Raw genomic sequence first — 17,978 nt, forward strand, 5'->3', positions numbered from 1 at the left:
CGTTGGTAGTAGATGTTCAACCACAAGAAGCTTTGAGACTTTACCAATTTGTTGGTTTTACTTTTATTCAGAACTTGTTGTAACAGATTTTATTTATTTATATCTATATATATGTATACATATGTATGTGTATATATATATATATATATATATATATATATTGTGGCAAGAGCCCACTACCGCTGATGCACACGCAAACAACTTCTTCTTTTTATGCAGTTTTATATTGTCAGGATGGAAAATTGTATTTGACACCATATGAATTTCACAGCAATTCTGAAGACCCTACACGCTAGCTAGACATAGACCAGCTCTCTAAGGACCATCCAGCTTCCCAAGCGTTGGTCTCTCTGCTTGCACGCTTTATTGTCTAACAGACACACCCTGTATGTTTGCTATGAGGAAGGAGCTTCCAAACCATGTGAGTTAACCAAACTTTAAACTATTGTTTGCTACACATAAGGCTTTGCCTGGTTTATCATCTATCTAGGTGCATAACTGCACCAATGTTTTACTCTGCTTGCACGCTTTCTCTGCATATTGTCAGCTAGATGCCTCCCTTTGTTACAATATATATATATATATATATATTGTCCAGCTGCGCACATTACTGCCTGATACGGTAAGGAGCCTCTGCTTATTTTTTTTGCGAACCTCTATAAATTAGTTTTTCAGTTACTAGCTACTAACTTTATATTTTTTGTGACAAAAGCACTGGGAGAGTAGTAAATGGCTGTTATAAGTCCTGACTTTCTGTCTTCTGTTTCTGAAACCCCAGGAAGATTTTGTGTGTGTGTGAAAAAGCTTATCAAAGAGTGTGCTCGGTTATAGAAAGAGCCGGTATAAGGGTACCTGGGGTATGAATGGAGAGAGAAGGGCAGGTTCTGTTCATAAGAAACATTTTGGGTTTTCCAACCATCTGACAAGTTGCTAGTAATCAGGAGGTGCTGTTAAAAGTCTGCTAGGCAGTTCATCTCTCTATACCTAGGGAGAAGGTGAGATGGCCAGGGCCATCGAGAGGGGGGGAAAGGGTACATTTTACCTCTTTTTTTTAAAAAAAAATTCTTGTGATCTTTCTTCTTTTCTTTTTTTTTTTCCACGGGTGGGGGGGATGGGGATGGGGGGTCCATCTTGTTCGTTGGTGGGTGGAGCTGGACAGTCTAAAAAAAACATACATACTCACGTGATTGCGAAGCCGGCATCCCTCCTCTCTGCTCCATTCACACTGACTGTCGGGCGTGACGTCATCAAGTCACGCCCGTCAGTCAGTGAGGAGCGCCGCAGAGAGGAACAAGCAAGAAGGAAGAAGAGAAGACAGAAGAAAAGAAAAGAAAAGAAAAGAAAGAAGCTAACAAAAGGTAAGTAAAGAAACGGAGAGGCAAGGGGAGGAAAGCAGAAAGGGACAGGGCTATAAAGAAGGGGGAAGAGAGGCACTGAGTGACAAAGAATTGAGTAGAGAGGCACAGAGTAAAAAATAAGGGGGAGAGAGGCACAGAGGGAAAAAGGGGGAGAGAGGCAGAGAGTGAAAAAGAAGGGGGGAGAGGCACAGAGTGAACAAGAAGGAGGGAAGAGAGGCACAGAGGGAAAAAGAAGGGGGAGAGAGGCACAGAGTGAAAAAGAAGGTGGAAGAGAGGCACAGAGTGACAAAGAAGGGTGTAGAGAGGCACAGAGTAAAAAAGAAGGGGGGAGAGGCACAGAGGGAAAAAGGTAGAGAGAGGCAGAGAGTGAAAAAGAAGGGGGGAGAGGCACAGAATGAACAAGAAGGAGGGAAGAGAGGCACAGAGTGAAAAAGAAGGGGGAGAGAGGCACAGAGTGAAAAAGAAGGGGGGAAGAGAGACACAGAGTGAAAAAGAAGGGGGAAGAGAGGCACAGAGTGACAAAGAAGGGAGTAGAGAGGCACAGAGTAAAAAAGAAGGGGGAGAGAGGCACAGAGGGAAAAAGGGGGAGAGAGGCAGAGAGTGAAACAGAAGGGGGGAGAGGCACAGAGTGAAAAAGAAGGGGGAGAGAGGCACAGAGTGAAAAAGAAGGGGGGAAGAGAGGCACAGAGTGAAAAAGAAGGGGGAAGTGAGGCACAGAGTAAAAAATAAGGGGGAGAGAGGCACAGAGTGAAAAAGAAGGGTGAGAGAGGCACAGAGTGAAAAAGAAGGGGGAGAGAGGCACAGAGTGAATAAGAAGGGTGTCACGGGCACTAGGAGTCTTTACCCAGGGATCACCAGGTGATAGGCTTACCAGAGCAGTATAGGTGGTAATATGGTACTCTGGTAGCAGGGTGATCACGGAACAGGAAATAGCAGATGATGAGATGCTCAGGAAAGTCTATGACTAGCAGCACTGGCAATATGGAGGTAGTAATACACGAGGAACTGTATGGACAAAGGACACGTGAAGGTAGTCAGTGGTCTGCGGTAGCAAGTTGTACCACTGCTGTAGTGAGGAGGAATGTCCAACAGAAACGAGGAGGTGATGAGAGTCAGCGGTCTGCGGATAGCAAGTTGTACCGCTGTCTGAGTGAAGGAATGGAATCCAAGTGGAGGTATCCGGGGAGTCAGTGGTCTGCGTTAGCAAGTTGTACCACTGCTATGGGAGAGGATACTGGAGCAGGTGAAACTGGAAACAGGGGTCAGTGGTCTGCCACTAGCAAGTTGTACCACTGAATATATATGTGAGGAGGTGCACGGGGAGAGACTGCAACACAATATATACACGGGCACCTTGACTTTGATCCACAGTAATATGCACAATATAAATGTATAAATGACTGAACAACACTGCCAAACTAGAAAGTCTCTTGAAGTAATCCAGCATGAGATAACACAGTCAATGATGGCAATAGACTCAGCGGATAGTACACTCCAGAGGAGAACCAACACAGTCCAGCAAGGTATGCAATACACAGCACAGTCAATGGGAAGTATGCATACCGTGGTTCAGGAGAAGGCAGTCAGACAGAAGTGCAGAGATACCTGAACGGCAGGAGGCCGGCAGGATGCAAAGTCCCTGGATGGGTGAAGCGGTGGTCTAGCAGGTGCAGCGCACAGGTAGGTAGACCAGCAGGGAATCCAGGAAGGCGTGGAGAGCGGATCAGCAGTAGATGGATGCGTAGCGCTGAGAAGTAACAGCAGCGGGTCTCTGCGGGAACACGGAGGTAGCCAATAGCAACCAGCAGGTGCAGTAACGATAGGACACCAGAGCAGAGTTGAACTGGAACAGTTGATCACGGAGAGTAGCGGGTAGCAATAGTGGCAGCAGACTCAAGGAAACACGGTAGAGTTGACAAGGACTGAAGACTGAAGCGCACAGAGGCAGCGGATAGGAATCAGCTAAACAGTCACGATGAAACACAGACGGGTTGCAGGTTGAAGACTGTAGTGCACGGAGGCAGCGGATAGGAATCAGCTAGCAGTCACGATGATGAAACACAGACGAGTTGCAGGTTGAAGCCTGTAGTGCACGGAGGCAGCGGATAGGAATCAGCTGGCAGTCACAATCATGAACAGGTGAGTGGATGTGGATGAAGGACTGTAGTGCACGGAGGCAGCGGATAGGCATCAGCTAACAGTCCCAATGATACATGGTAAAGTTGAAGTGATTAGAAGACTGTAGTGCACGGAGGCAGCGGATAGGAATCAGCTCACAGTCACGATGATACAGTAGATGGTAGAAGTGGTATGGGAACCACAGTAGTAGAAGTGGTTTGGAAACCACAGAGGTAGAAGTGGTTTGGAAACCACAGGAATCAGCTGGGCTGAATAAACGAGGAAACACAGGAACACCTTCAGAGACTCATGGGGAATGAGACTCCAAGATCAGGCCACGTGGTGTTGACCACAGGTGCTTAATATAGGGAGGTTGCCTGATCTGCCAATTAAGTTAAAGGAACATACACTGAAGGTTTGGAAAGGGCTGCGCATGCGCAGTCCCTCAGGATAGAGGACGTCCACGGTTCCTAAATGTCCGGGAAGAGGCACTCACGGTCCGGTGAGTGACAGTACCCCCCCTTTTAAAGGTGGGCACAGAACGCCTGGAACCGGGCTTGTCCGGATTTTTGGAGTAAAACTTCTTCAAAAGGGCAGGAGCATTAAGATCTTCAGCTTTGATCCAAGAGCGCTCCTCAGGACCAAAGCCCTTCCAATGAACGAGGAAGTGGAGGACTCCTCGCGAAATTTTTGCATCTAGTACCTCGGTAATCTCAAAATCCTCCTCCTGATGAACTTGAACTGGCTGCGGAGCTGAGGGAGGAGTTGAAAAACGGTTGATAATAAGAGGTTTGAGCAAAGATACATGGAAGGCATTAGAAATCCGAAGACTCTTAGGAAGAAGGAGTTTCACACATACTGGATTGATAACTTGAATGATCCTATATGGACCAATAAAACGAGGGGCGAATTTCATGGATGGAACCTTCAAACGAATATTTTTTGTGGATAACCAGACACGATCTCCAATTTTTAGTGGTGGAATAGCCCGCCTCTTCTTATCAGCGAAAGATTTATATTTGACAGATGTCTTCTTTAAACAGGTTCTGACCTGAGACCAGATATTTTTAAAGGTCTGACAAACAGTTTCCACCGCAGGAACTTGGGTGGGCGGGAGGGCAGGAAATTCCGGAAAAGACGGATGGTGACCGTGAACCACCAGCACTTGACTTTTTGAAGATGACTCCTGAGATCCATCTTCAACGTCCGATGACGTCATGAACGCCCGATGAGGAGGAAGGCGTTCAGACTGAACTTTATCACACAGATCCGTAGATGAAGGATCTTGTGGAGGAGGACCTGGTGGAATAGACGAATGCTGTCTTTTGAATGAAACCACTTGGGAGAGACAACGATGATGACATTCAGTTCCCCAAGATGTAACTCGAGGAGTGCGCCAGTCAATCTGGGGAGAGTGACACTGAAGCCATGGAAGGCCTAAGACAATCGGACTTGTCGTAACAGGAAGGATCAAAAACGATATTTCTTCATGATGCAGGGCACCAATCTGAAGGGTTACTGGAGACGTACTCTGGGTGATGAGACCGTTGATGAGACGTGATCCATCTATAGCCGTCACAGTAATGGGTGTTTTTAAGGTAATCACTGGTAGAGACCATTGATTTACTAATGATTTGGAAATAAAATTTCCTGCTGCTCCGGAATCAATCAATGCCTGTGACTCAAAGGTTTTGGTAGCAAAGGAAATAGTCACATCAAAAGCGCAGACTTTAGATTTCATAGACGATGGAGAGGACTGCAGGAACCCTAACCTTATCTCCCCAGTATTGGTTAGAGCCCGGCATCTCCTGGGACAAGAATTGAGCATATGCGTAGAATCGGCACAATAGATACAAAGTCTATTCTTTATTCTTCGGTCCCTCTCCTCTAAAGTTAATTTGGAGCGACCTATCTCCATGGGTATCACCGGAGATGAAGCTGGGTGAAATTGAGGATTTGAGAGAGGAGGTGTTTTAACCGAAGTTGTTTTCTCAGGTTCTCTTTCACGAAACCTCAGGTCTACCCGATGGCAAAGAGAGATCAAATCTTCTAAAGAGGAGGGTAGTTCTTGTGAAGTCAGTGCGTTTTTAATTTTATCGGAAAGCCCCTGCCAGAAGGCGGCAACCAGTGCCTCAGTGTTCCACTGAAGCTCAGAGGCCAAGATCCTAAATCGAATGACGTACTGAGCCACAGTGCGAGATCCTTGGCGAAGACGGAGAATGCTGGATGCAGCGGAAATGACACGACCTGGTTCATCGAATACACTTCGGAACGTGGAAATAAACTCGGCACTATCCTGTAACAATGGATCGTTTCTTTCCCACAGAGGGGAAGCCCATGCGAGAGCTTGCCCAGAAAACAATGAAACAAGATAGGCCACTCTGGAACGATGGGTAGAAAAATTTTGAGGTTGGAGCTCAAAATGAACTGAGCATTGAGTAAGAAAACCCCTACAAGTTTTGGGGTCTCCATCGTATTTTGACGGAGTAGGCAGGTGAAGCGTGGAAGCTGTAAACACCTGGGATGGCACTGGGGAAACGGAGGAAGGCACAGGAGCATCAACAGTAGTTGTGGCATCTTGTACAGACGGTCTTTGGGAGGCTAAGGCCTGGTAACACCGCAGTAAATGCCGTTGGCGAACTTCCTGTTGCTCAATACGAGTAACCAGATGCCGCAGCATCTCTTTGGCTGTAGGTTCCGTATCTGGGTCTGTCATGGCCTGATCTTACTGTCACGGGCACTAGGAGTCTTTACCCAGGGATCACCAGGTGATAGGCTTACCAGAGCAGTATAGGTGGTAATATGGTACTCTGGTAGCAGGGTGATCACGGAACAGGAAATAGCAGATGATGAGATGCTCAGGAAAGTCTATGACTAGCAGCACTGGCAATATGGAGGTAGTAATACACGAGGAACTGTATGGACAAAGGACACGTGAAGGTAGTCAGTGGTCTGCGGTAGCAAGTTGTACCACTGCTGTAGTGAGGAGGAATGTCCAACAGAAACGAGGAGGTGATGAGAGTCAGCGGTCTGCGGATAGCAAGTTGTACCGCTGTCTGAGTGAAGGAATGGAATCCAAGTGGAGGTATCCGGGGAGTCAGTGGTCTGCGTTAGCAAGTTGTACCACTGCTATGGGAGAGGATACTGGAGCAGGTGAAACTGGAAACAGGGGTCAGTGGTCTGCCACTAGCAAGTTGTACCACTGAATATATATGTGAGGAGGTGCACGGGGAGAGACTGCAACACAATATATACACGGGCACCTTGACTTTGATCCACAGTAATATGCACAATATAAATGTATAAATGACTGAACAACACTGCCAAACTAGAAAGTCTCTTGAAGTAATCCAGCATGAGATAACACAGTCAATGATGGCAATAGACTCAGCGGATAGTACACTCCAGAGGAGAACCAACACAGTCCAGCAAGGTATGCAATACACAGCACAGTCAATGGGAAGTATGCATACCGTGGTTCAGGAGAAGGCAGTCAGACAGAAGTGCAGAGATACCTGAACGGCAGGAGGCCGGCAGGATGCAAAGTCCCTGGATGGGTGAAGCGGTGGTCTAGCAGGTGCAGCGCACAGGTAGGTAGACCAGCAGGGAATCCAGGAAGGCGTGGAGAGCGGATCAGCAGTAGATGGATGCGTAGCGCTGAGAAGTAACAGCAGCGGGTCTCTGCGGGAACACGGAGGTAGCCAATAGCAACCAGCAGGTGCAGTAACGATAGGACACCAGAGCAGAGTTGAACTGGAACAGTTGATCACGGAGAGTAGCGGGTAGCAATAGTGGCAGCAGACTCAAGGAAACACGGTAGAGTTGACAAGGACTGAAGACTGAAGCGCACAGAGGCAGCGGATAGGAATCAGCTAAACAGTCACGATGAAACACAGACGGGTTGCAGGTTGAAGACTGTAGTGCACGGAGGCAGCGGATAGGAATCAGCTAGCAGTCACGATGATGAAACACAGACGAGTTGCAGGTTGAAGCCTGTAGTGCACGGAGGCAGCGGATAGGAATCAGCTGGCAGTCACAATCATGAACAGGTGAGTGGATGTGGATGAAGGACTGTAGTGCACGGAGGCAGCGGATAGGCATCAGCTAACAGTCCCAATGATACATGGTAAAGTTGAAGTGATTAGAAGACTGTAGTGCACGGAGGCAGCGGATAGGAATCAGCTCACAGTCACGATGATACAGTAGATGGTAGAAGTGGTATGGGAACCACAGTAGTAGAAGTGGTTTGGAAACCACAGAGGTAGAAGTGGTTTGGAAACCACAGGAATCAGCTGGGCTGAATAAACGAGGAAACACAGGAACACCTTCAGAGACTCATGGGGAATGAGACTCCAAGATCAGGCCACGTGGTGTTGACCACAGGTGCTTAATATAGGGAGGTTGCCTGATCTGCCAATTAAGTTAAAGGAACATACACTGAAGGTTTGGAAAGGGCTGCGCATGCGCAGTCCCTCAGGATAGAGGACGTCCACGGTTCCTAAATGTCCGGGAAGAGGCACTCACGGTCCGGTGAGTGACAAAGGGGAGAGAGGCACAGAGGGAAAAAGAAGGGGGGGAGAGAGGCACAGAGTGAAAACAAAGGGGGGAGAGCAGCATGGAGGCCGCAGTGTGAGCAGGAGGGGGCACAGTGTAGTTGTGAAGGGGCACACTAATGTTTGTGTGATGGCACAGGGGGCTTGTTGCAATGTAGTGTGTGTGAGATAGGTGGTGGCTAATTAATGGGTGCTATTTTGTTTGCATGGTGATGGTGAGGCAATTTAATAGTGGAGACTATTAATTTAAGATAGGGTGGTTTGGGGGCTATTGAATGTGGGGGGGAGTTTGGGGAGAATGAGGTCTATTTATTAAATGTGACTATGAATTATTTAATGGCAGTGATGGTTGCGGGAAATAGTTATTGCTGGGGTTGTTTGCAGGAAGGGAAATAGGTTTATTTATTAAATATGAATACTATTATTTTAATGTTGGGGCTGGATGAAGGATTAATTATTAATCGTGGGTGTTATTGATTTAACGCCGGGGCAGGCTGTAGTTTTCTAAATGTAGCCTTTTTTTTCCAAAAAGGTCCTCCAACATTCCAGGATCTAGACAAGCCGCAATTAAAGAAACCTGCAGCCACAGGTGGTGAAAGTGAGAAGAACAGGTAGGAGAGAGCAACAGAGTGTGTGAAATGTTGTGACTGTAGTGGGACAATGCCAATTTTTAGTGAGTGTTGTGCACAATGTAAGGTGCAGACCAAGACTGAACTCTTTCTATGTACACCGCATTCTTTTTATACTACACTGTGGTACTAGATGTCCTGAAAGTCAGGAGTGCTTGCACATATGTCACACTCCGATGAATTCAGGACCTAGTGATTTTGATGTGCTAGACACGCCCCAACGGCGCATTGCCACGCCCACAATTGTATGACCACATCCCTGAAAAATGTTGTGCCGCCTGCAAAGAGAGAGAGAGAGAGAGACACAGCATTTTGGTATCTGTAAGTTCTGTTGTTTTGTATGTGTGTGGGATACTAGGTTCCTCACTTTAGACAGGGTGCTCCTGTGTGCTAGTTAGGAGGACAGGCTAGGATTTTGTTTCTGTTTGTTTATTTTTATGCCTGGAGAATAAATCTAGCTTAGGCTAGTTAAATCAAGACACTGGACTAGTGTGATTTATCTGGCTGAAGTGTGAAGTGCAGCTGCAAACCCCAGGAGAGGGTACCCTAACCTGATCTTATGACAGCTGGTTATCTAAAATTAAATGCACCCATTCTAAAAAAAAAACAGTTTAAATCTCTCGTGACGTGATTAGGGTCTTCACTGAAAGCAATACAGCTGCCCCTGGTTTATAATACCTTCTCATTTTATATATTCAGTATATACATATTATATATATATATATATATATATATATATATATATAAAAGAGATTATATATATATATATATATATATATATATATAAAAGAGATGCTCGGGCTCGGTTTTCTGAAAACTGAGCAGCCGAGCCCACCCAAACTTAGGGGATCCGAGTAGGCTCGCGAGCCGGCTCTTTACATTCACGCGTCCTTGGATCTAAATTGAGGCAAAACATTATTGTCACGTTGTCGGATCTCGCGGGTTTTGGATTCCATAAGTACCTCCCTCCCCAGTAGATTCAGTGCCACTGCTCACACAGAAACAGGGGTAGCAGTGTTCTTGTCACTCTCCAGTCTCCAGTGACATTGCTCAGTGCCATTGCTCATACAGAAACAGGAGGGGTGGCAGTGCCCTTGTCACTGGAAAAAAATTGACTGGAAATTAATGTTATTGAGGTTATTAATAATGTAGGGATAAAAAAGAGCCGAATTATGTGATTTTAGAAAAAAAAAATAGGGATTTTAGAAAAAAAACAAAACCAAAACACGCAAGGACGGTTTTTCCAAAATCAAAACCAAAACCAAAAGACGAAGTTAATCCAGATCCTAAACCAAAACCAAAACACAGGGGTCAGTGAGCATCTCTATACATATATATATATATATATATATATATATATATATATATATATATGTATTCTCTTACCTCTCTGTCTGTATGTATTACCCAGTATTGTCTTATCAATGTCTGTTCCCAATTGCAAAGCACTACGGGATTTGCTGGCGCTATATAAATAAATGTAGATGACGATGATATATAAATATATATATATATATATATATATATATATATATATGTCACACACACAGTTGCTCTCTCTACTATATATATATTTATATATATATATATATGTCACACACACAGTTGCTCACAGTTGATACTGACTGTAACAGACAGGCAGTATGACAAACTTATGCAGCTACTGTACTTAACACTAATGTAGTACATTCGTATATGAAGGTGGCAAGCTTGTATTTTGGGCAATGCTAGAGAAAAGGTTGCTCATATATGTTATTGTGCCTCCAGTCACTTTATATATTTATATATAAGTAAGTTTACACAAAAAGGGTGCAGCTCCCATTATCGCGTCTTTACAGTTCAACTGTCACTGGAAGAGCAGCTGAGAGCCGAACTTCCTGTCTGTGCATGCTCAGTAGAGAAATGTGGATGTATGCTGTCTATTTTCAGTATACATGCTACCACCGGATGTGATACTCAGACGTCATGGCCTGGACGACCACTGCTGTGTGGACAACACTCAACTGTACCCGTCCTTTGCTGCAGGTACTAAGAACCTAATACCAATTCATAACAAGCTGATTGGCTGAGCTCCAGGATTGGATGAGTCACAGTTGGCTGAGGTTGAATCCTGATAAAACAGAGGTCATTATCATAGGAGATCAACACCAAATAACAAGTTTGCAGTTGGACCAACCAACTGGGCTTAAGCTTGGGGCTTTGGAGTTGCAAAACTTTGATCACCAATAGAATTTTGGTGTTGAACTTGATTGTGGCTTGGCATTTAAACATCAAGGGCCTGATTCATTAAGGATCTAAAATGAAGAGGATTCTTGTTTCAGTCTGCTGGACAAAACCATGTTACATTGCAAGGGGTGCAAACTAGTGTTCTGTTTAGCACATAAGTTAAATACTGACAGTTTGTTCATATAGCACACAAATACTTGATATCATATTTGTACACTGAAATTTAAAGTTGATATTTGTGTGCTATATGAAAAAAAAGTCAGTATTTAACTTATGTGCAAAACAGAACACTAGTTTGCACCCCTTGCATTGTAACATGGTTTTGTCCAGGAGACTGAAATAAGATAAGTTTCAGCCATGATCAAATCCTAATTATATCATCTAAAGAGTCAGAATCAAGAATTTGGTTCCCTCAGAAGATCTTCCCACACTCATACATGTATTTGTGTCCACAATCTTGGACCAGTGCAATGCAGTTGTGTCTCCAATAAAAAGATTTGCACCTCTGTTAGCTGGTACTAAATGCAGCAGCCAGGCTGGTAACTCAATCCACAGATGTAGGACTACTAACAGTTCCTACAACCTAACATGATTCTTTTTTGTCTCAAACCTTTCGGCTCCTGGATTGATAATAGGTTGGTGAAAACTGCATTAGTTCAGTTTTCTCAGGCACAACATGTGCTCAGCTGTTGGAGTGAGCTGGCCAGACCTTATCAGAAGAATCCTTTAAAGTGACCTATGATTTGCATTATACTGGACTAACCTGAACCCTGGGCCAATGAAGACCTCTCTACGTGTTGACTGTGTACATAGTGAAATCATCAGGTTTTTTTTGTAAACTGAAACTGCATATAAGCAAGCTTCTCTGTTCCATTGATCTCTCTTCCTGACAACAAACAAAATGACTTTATCATACCCTGGTCCAGGTGAAGCGCTAGCAAAATGTAATGTATTCGGTGTTTTTATACGTTCTTGCTTTATTGTAATATATTTTGTGCGTTATAATGGTTTGCTGTAAATCCTGCTATATTTTGCAATTAAACATCTTTGTGTGTTGGAACCACAATATTCGCATTGGACAATGTTTACACTCCCGAGAGTTCGGCGAGATGACAGCTAAAATTTAAAGCGGCACTGCCTTGTAAAGGGAAACTTGCCTTTTAGCTGACATTTTAGCTGTCATCTCGCCGAACTCGCGGGAGTTGAACAAACCGGAGTATCATACATTTAACCCTAGAAATCTTCAAACATATACTAAAGGCTGCCACGGGCCGGTGGTGATCTGCCTCGGGGGAAGGCGGAGCGTTCCCCTCTGCCTGCCACCCTCCCCCACGATTGGTCTCCTCGGCCGGCCGTCCGGCCGTCAGAGTAAAAAAAAAATAAGAGTCCTCCCTGTACGTCGGGCGTGATGACGTCACGCCCTAGTCATCACGCCCGACATTTTCAAAGAGCAGTGCAGCGAGGAGCGAGAACACACAAGCAAAGAACAGAAGAAAACCACAGAACCACAGAATAGAAGAAGACAGAATAGAACTACTGAAGAAAGAAAGGCAAGTAAAAGGTAAGAAGAAAAAAATGGAGTTGAAAGGGGCAGAGCAAAAAAAGTGATTCTCCATGGGGCACAGATGGCTACAAAAACGGGCACAGATGGCTACATAAACAGGGGCACAGATGGCTACAAAAAAAGGGGCACAGATGGCTGCAAAAAAAGGGGCACAGATGGCTACAAAAAAAGGGGCACAGATGGCTACAAACAGGGGCAGAGATGGGTACAAAAACAGGGGCACAGAGGTCACAGATGGCTTAAAAAACAGGGGCACAGATGGCTACAAAAACGGGCACAGATGGCTACAAAAACAGGGGCACAGAGGTCACAGATGGCTACAAAAACTGGGGCTCAGAGGTCACAGATGGCTACAAAAACTGGGGCACAGAGGTCACAGATGGCTACAAAAACAGGGGCACAGAGGTCACAGATGGCTAAAAAAACAGGGGCACAGAGGTCACAGATGGGTACAAAAACAGGGGCACAGAGGTCACAGATGGCTACAAAAACAGGGGCACAGAGGTCACAGATGGCTACAAAAACAGGGGCACAGAGGTCACAGATGGCTACAAAAACTGGGGCTCAGAGGTCACAGATGGCTACAAAAACTGGGGCACAGAGGTCACAGATGGCTACAAAAACAGGGGCACAGAGGTCACAGATGGCTAAAAAAACAGGGGCACAGAGGTCACAGATGGGTACAAAAACAGGGGCACAGAGGTCACAGATGGCTACAAAAACAGGGGCACAGAGGTCACAGATGGCTACAAAAACAGGGGCACAGAGGTCACAGATGGCTAAAAAAAAACAGGGGCACAGAGGTCACAGATGGGTACAAAAACAGGGTCACAGAGGTCACAGATAGCTAAAAAAAAAAAAGGGGCACAGATGGCTACAAAAACGGGCACAGATGGCTACAAAAACAGGGGCACAGAGGTCACAGATGACTAAAAAAAATGGGCACAGAGGTCACAGATGGCTAAAAAAACAGGGGCACAGATGGCTACAAGAACAGGGGCACAGGTCACAGATGGCTAAAAAAAACAGGGGCACAGATGGCTACAAAAACAGGGGCACAGAGGTCACAGTGGGCTATAAATGAATGGGCACAGGTCACAGAGGGCTATATATAAAGGGGCACATGCTGAAAGTATAAAGGGGCACATGTGATGATGAAGGGGCACAGTGTGATGATGAAGGGGCACATGTGATGGACATACTCTGCATTTATTTAAACAGCCTTTTTGTACATGTAAATTTTCTTCCTTTACCAATAACTATTATTACCTATATCTTTTACTTACAGTCATATTGTGATGTACATTTATAGCGGCATATTTTATATGAAATATTTTATATCTTTTTAAATATGATTCTAAAGTCATTGAATTAAAAAAAATATATATATATTCTTGTTCCCTCAACATTCCTATATCTTTTTATGGTGCTTTATGAACAACTTGTCACTCCTTTAAGTGAGATGCTTGGCATTGAGATACATTTTAAAACAAAGGACACTGTATTTTTGTATTGAGATAAGCGCTCGTTAATGTAGGTATTCATGTAGGTATTCCCAGGCGCTCCTTAATTTAGCTGACCAATAACTGTTGCAGATGGAGGAGAGCCATCAGTAGGTGATATACTTTGTACATATACAGCGATACTGTGGCGACACTATTCTGGGGTGCCACCCTGCACTGTTCCTGCTATTTGTGTGGTGTTGCTTCTGGGAAACATGCAATTTTACTTCTTGTATAGAAGCTACACAGGATTTGACTTGAACTAATAATAATTATTTTTAGCTGATTGCTTCAGGACAGAATTATTTTCTTGCACCAAGAATGGAAAAATATTTGAACATTGGAAAGAAGCGTGCTAGTGAGGAAAAGGATGGCGAACCACACACCAATGGCAAAGTCGTGAAGAAAAGGAAACATCGCAGATACGACGATATTTACCTTGACTTGGGATTTACATCTGTCGATGTCAACCAGGAAGAGCGGCCACAGTGTGTATTATGCCTGAAAATATTGTCGGCAGAAAGAATGATTCCAAGCAAACTAAAACGCCATTTAGAGACCAATCACCCTGACATGGCTAATAAATCACGCGATTACTTAATCAGAAGGTTAAAATAATTGAAAGACAGGAAGGTAGAGTATTAATGGTTAAAGTTAAGATTTCCAACCAATTATTTACCTTTGTCAACATATATGCACCAAATAGCTCTCAGGCCTCCTTCATAACTAGAACCTTGTCTCGAATTGGGGACCAACTTGAGGGTGTGGTGGTGTTGGGTGGAGATTTGAATTGGGCTTTGACTCCTCAAATAGACTCGTCCACTGGTGCCCCTAGGACGTCTTTGAGGGATGCTCGTAGGGTCAGAGGGGAGTTCCATGACCACCAGCTGGCTGACGCTTGGCGTATTTTCCATCCTTCTGACAGGGATTACACCTTCTTCTCACATCCTCACTCCTCTTATTCCCGGATTGACTATCTTTTTATTAATCACAAGTTTCTTGACTTGGTTGAAAACTCTTGGATAGGGCAAGTGACAGATTCCGACCACGCCCCGGTCTATATGATTATCAATATGGCTGTTCCCCCTCCCAGACAATGGATGTGGAAGTTTAACGAATTACTTTTACAAGACAACTATTGTAAAGCCCAATTAGAGTCTTCTCTTGATGAATATATCTCTATAAATGATAATGGGGAGACTTCAAAATTGGTAGTGTGGGAGGCTCACAAATGTTTTATCCGGGGTAAGTGTATACAGCTGGGTACTTTTCTCAAAAAACAGAAAGCTGAGGTTAGAGATGCCCTCCTTTTAGACATTAAAAAATTAGAGACGGATCACAAACAGTCTCTCTCCCCCGAGATTTTAGTGGAGTTACAAAAGAAACGATCTACTCTAAACAAACTGTTGAATGATAGAATGAAATTGGCCTGGAGAAAATGCAGAAATAAATATTTCCAATGGGGTGATAAACCAGGACGCCTTTTGGCAAGAGCTTTACGAGCCCAAAGATCCCTTACTTACATTCACTCGATCCAAGATAATAAGGGAGCCTTGAAACACACAGACAATAATATAGCGGGAGCCTTTCGGAAATATTATTCTCATTTATATAACATCAGGCCCTCCCCTTCAAGTAATGATGAGGACTCTAGGCTACAGGAGATAAACAAATATCTGAGAGATATCAGTTTCCCCAGGATCTCACAAGAAACTAGGGACATGCTCGATTCTCCTTTCACTTTTGAAGAATTGTCAGAGGCCATTAAATCTTCCCCATCAGGGAAAAGCCCTGGCCCAGACGGCTTTTCAATCTCATACTATAAAGCTTTCATGGAAAAACTTGGTCCCATTCTTCTAAATGCTTTTAACGATGTTTCCAGTGTAAATAGTTTCTCGCCCCAGTCTTTAGAAGCTCACATTACGGTCATCCCTAAGGAGGGGAAAGATCCCGCTTTATGCCCCAGTTATCGTCCGATTTCTTTATTAAATATTGATGTCAAACTATTTGCCAAATTATTCTCTAAACGGTTGAAAGTGCTTCTACCTAATTTGATCTCTAACGATCAGGTGGGATTTATCCCTGGAAGAGAGGCAAGAGACAATACAACTAAAATAATTGATCTCATACACACAGTTTCCGTCTCCTCAGTCCCCACGGTCCTCCTGTCAACAGACGCCGAAAAGGCATTCGACAGGGTGGATTGGTGTTTTATGAGAGGGATTTTAGGACATATGGGATTAGGCCCCTCCTGTCTAAGTAAAATTCTAGCCTTATACAGCTGTCCCTCAGCTAAAGTCAGAATAAACAGTATTTTATCAGACTCCTTCTCTATCTCTAACGGAACTCGTCAGGGCTGCCCATTATCACCTTTGATATTTGTATTATGTATGGAAGCTCTGGCGAGGGCTATTAGGTGTAACCCTGACATTTCGGGTCTGCAGATTGGAAAAAAGGAATATCGTTTAGCTCTATTTGCTGATGATCTACTGGCAATAGTCACAAATCCAGTCATCTCTCTCCCTAATTTAATGTCTGAATTTTTAAAGTTTGGCCATCTCTCTAACTTTAAAATTAATTATTCCAAGTCTACCGCACTCAACATTTCCGCTCCAGAACATACGATTGCAGGTCTTAAGGATGCGTTCCCATTTAAATGGCAAGAGTCACATATACGTTACTTAGGAGTTTCCATTGCAAAAAATAATGAACATCTCTTCCGTCTGAATTACTCTCCATTATTGTCTAAAGTTAAAAAAGAATTAGGATCATGGTCCCTTCCGAAGTTTTCTTGGTTTGGCAGAATGGGTATCGTAAAAATGAATATATTACCCAAGGTATTATATATTATGCAAGCATTACCGATTCAGATCCCGAAGGTATTTATTGACAATCTCCAAAAACTCATTAGTGGATTTGTCTGGGGAGGAAGAAAACCCAGATTTAGACACTCTATTTTATATAGACGAAAGCACCAAGGAGGAGTTCAATTACCCATGTTTCAAAGCTATCTCCAGGCAGTTTATTTAAATAGAATCCTAGAGTGGACCAGAGGAGGAGAGGATAAGCAATGGGTAGAGTTGGAGGGTAATTTCAGTGGAAATCATCTATGTACTCTTCCATGGTTGCCTAGAGTCCCTAAGATAAACCACCCTACAATCGGGCCCACTCTGAAGGTGTGGAATAAACTTCGCACCTGGAGTGGTGTGGGGTCAGTCCCCTCCCCTTTGACCCCTATCGAGTGCAATCCAGATTTTCCTCCTGGCTTGTCCAGAAGTGCATTTGAGAAGTGGTCGAAAGCTGGGATTGTCAGCCTCAGCCAGCTGGTGGTCAAAGGGAAATTCTGTTCTTTTCAGGAGCTCCGGTCTACTTACTCGCTTCCCTCAAGTGAGTACTGGAGATATTTACAGGTGATGCACTATGTTAAATCAGTGAGAGGCAGCAATTCCCTGGCTAGGGAACCTACTCCCTTTGAGACTCTGTGTCTATCTAAAAACACTCCCTCCCATACCATTTCAGGTATCTACAAAATCCTAATGAATGATATATTTCAAGCAGCTCCATCTTATACTGGTCCATGGGAGAGAGACTTAGCACCTTATATATCACAGACCTCATGGCCCAAGATCTATCAAAACACACATAGTTGCTCTGTGAGCGCCTCGGTCATAGAAACCCATTATAAACTTCTGACAAGATGGTATAGATGCCCCTCCACACTACATAAATATCATCCTCAGGTGTCCTCATTATGCTGGAGATGTAACGGAGCCTTTGGCTCTTTGGTGCATATATGGTGGGAATGTCCTCATATTACTCCCTTTTGGGATGAAGTTATCAGGCTCTCTAAGACCATTGTTGGTCATGAGGTTCCGGTAGACCCGGGTTTTTGGCTTTTATCTCTCTCCAACATTCCCTCATCTAAATACAAGAAATCACTTTTAAAACACTTAAACAACGCAGCCAGAGCAGTTATTCCAATGCATTGGCGTTCTCGATCTCCCCCTTCACTCAAGGACTGGTTCACC

This window comes from Mixophyes fleayi, chromosome 3, assembly GCF_038048845.1.
Source record: "Mixophyes fleayi isolate aMixFle1 chromosome 3, aMixFle1.hap1, whole genome shotgun sequence".
Taxonomy (NCBI): Eukaryota; Metazoa; Chordata; class Amphibia; order Anura; family Limnodynastidae; genus Mixophyes; species Mixophyes fleayi.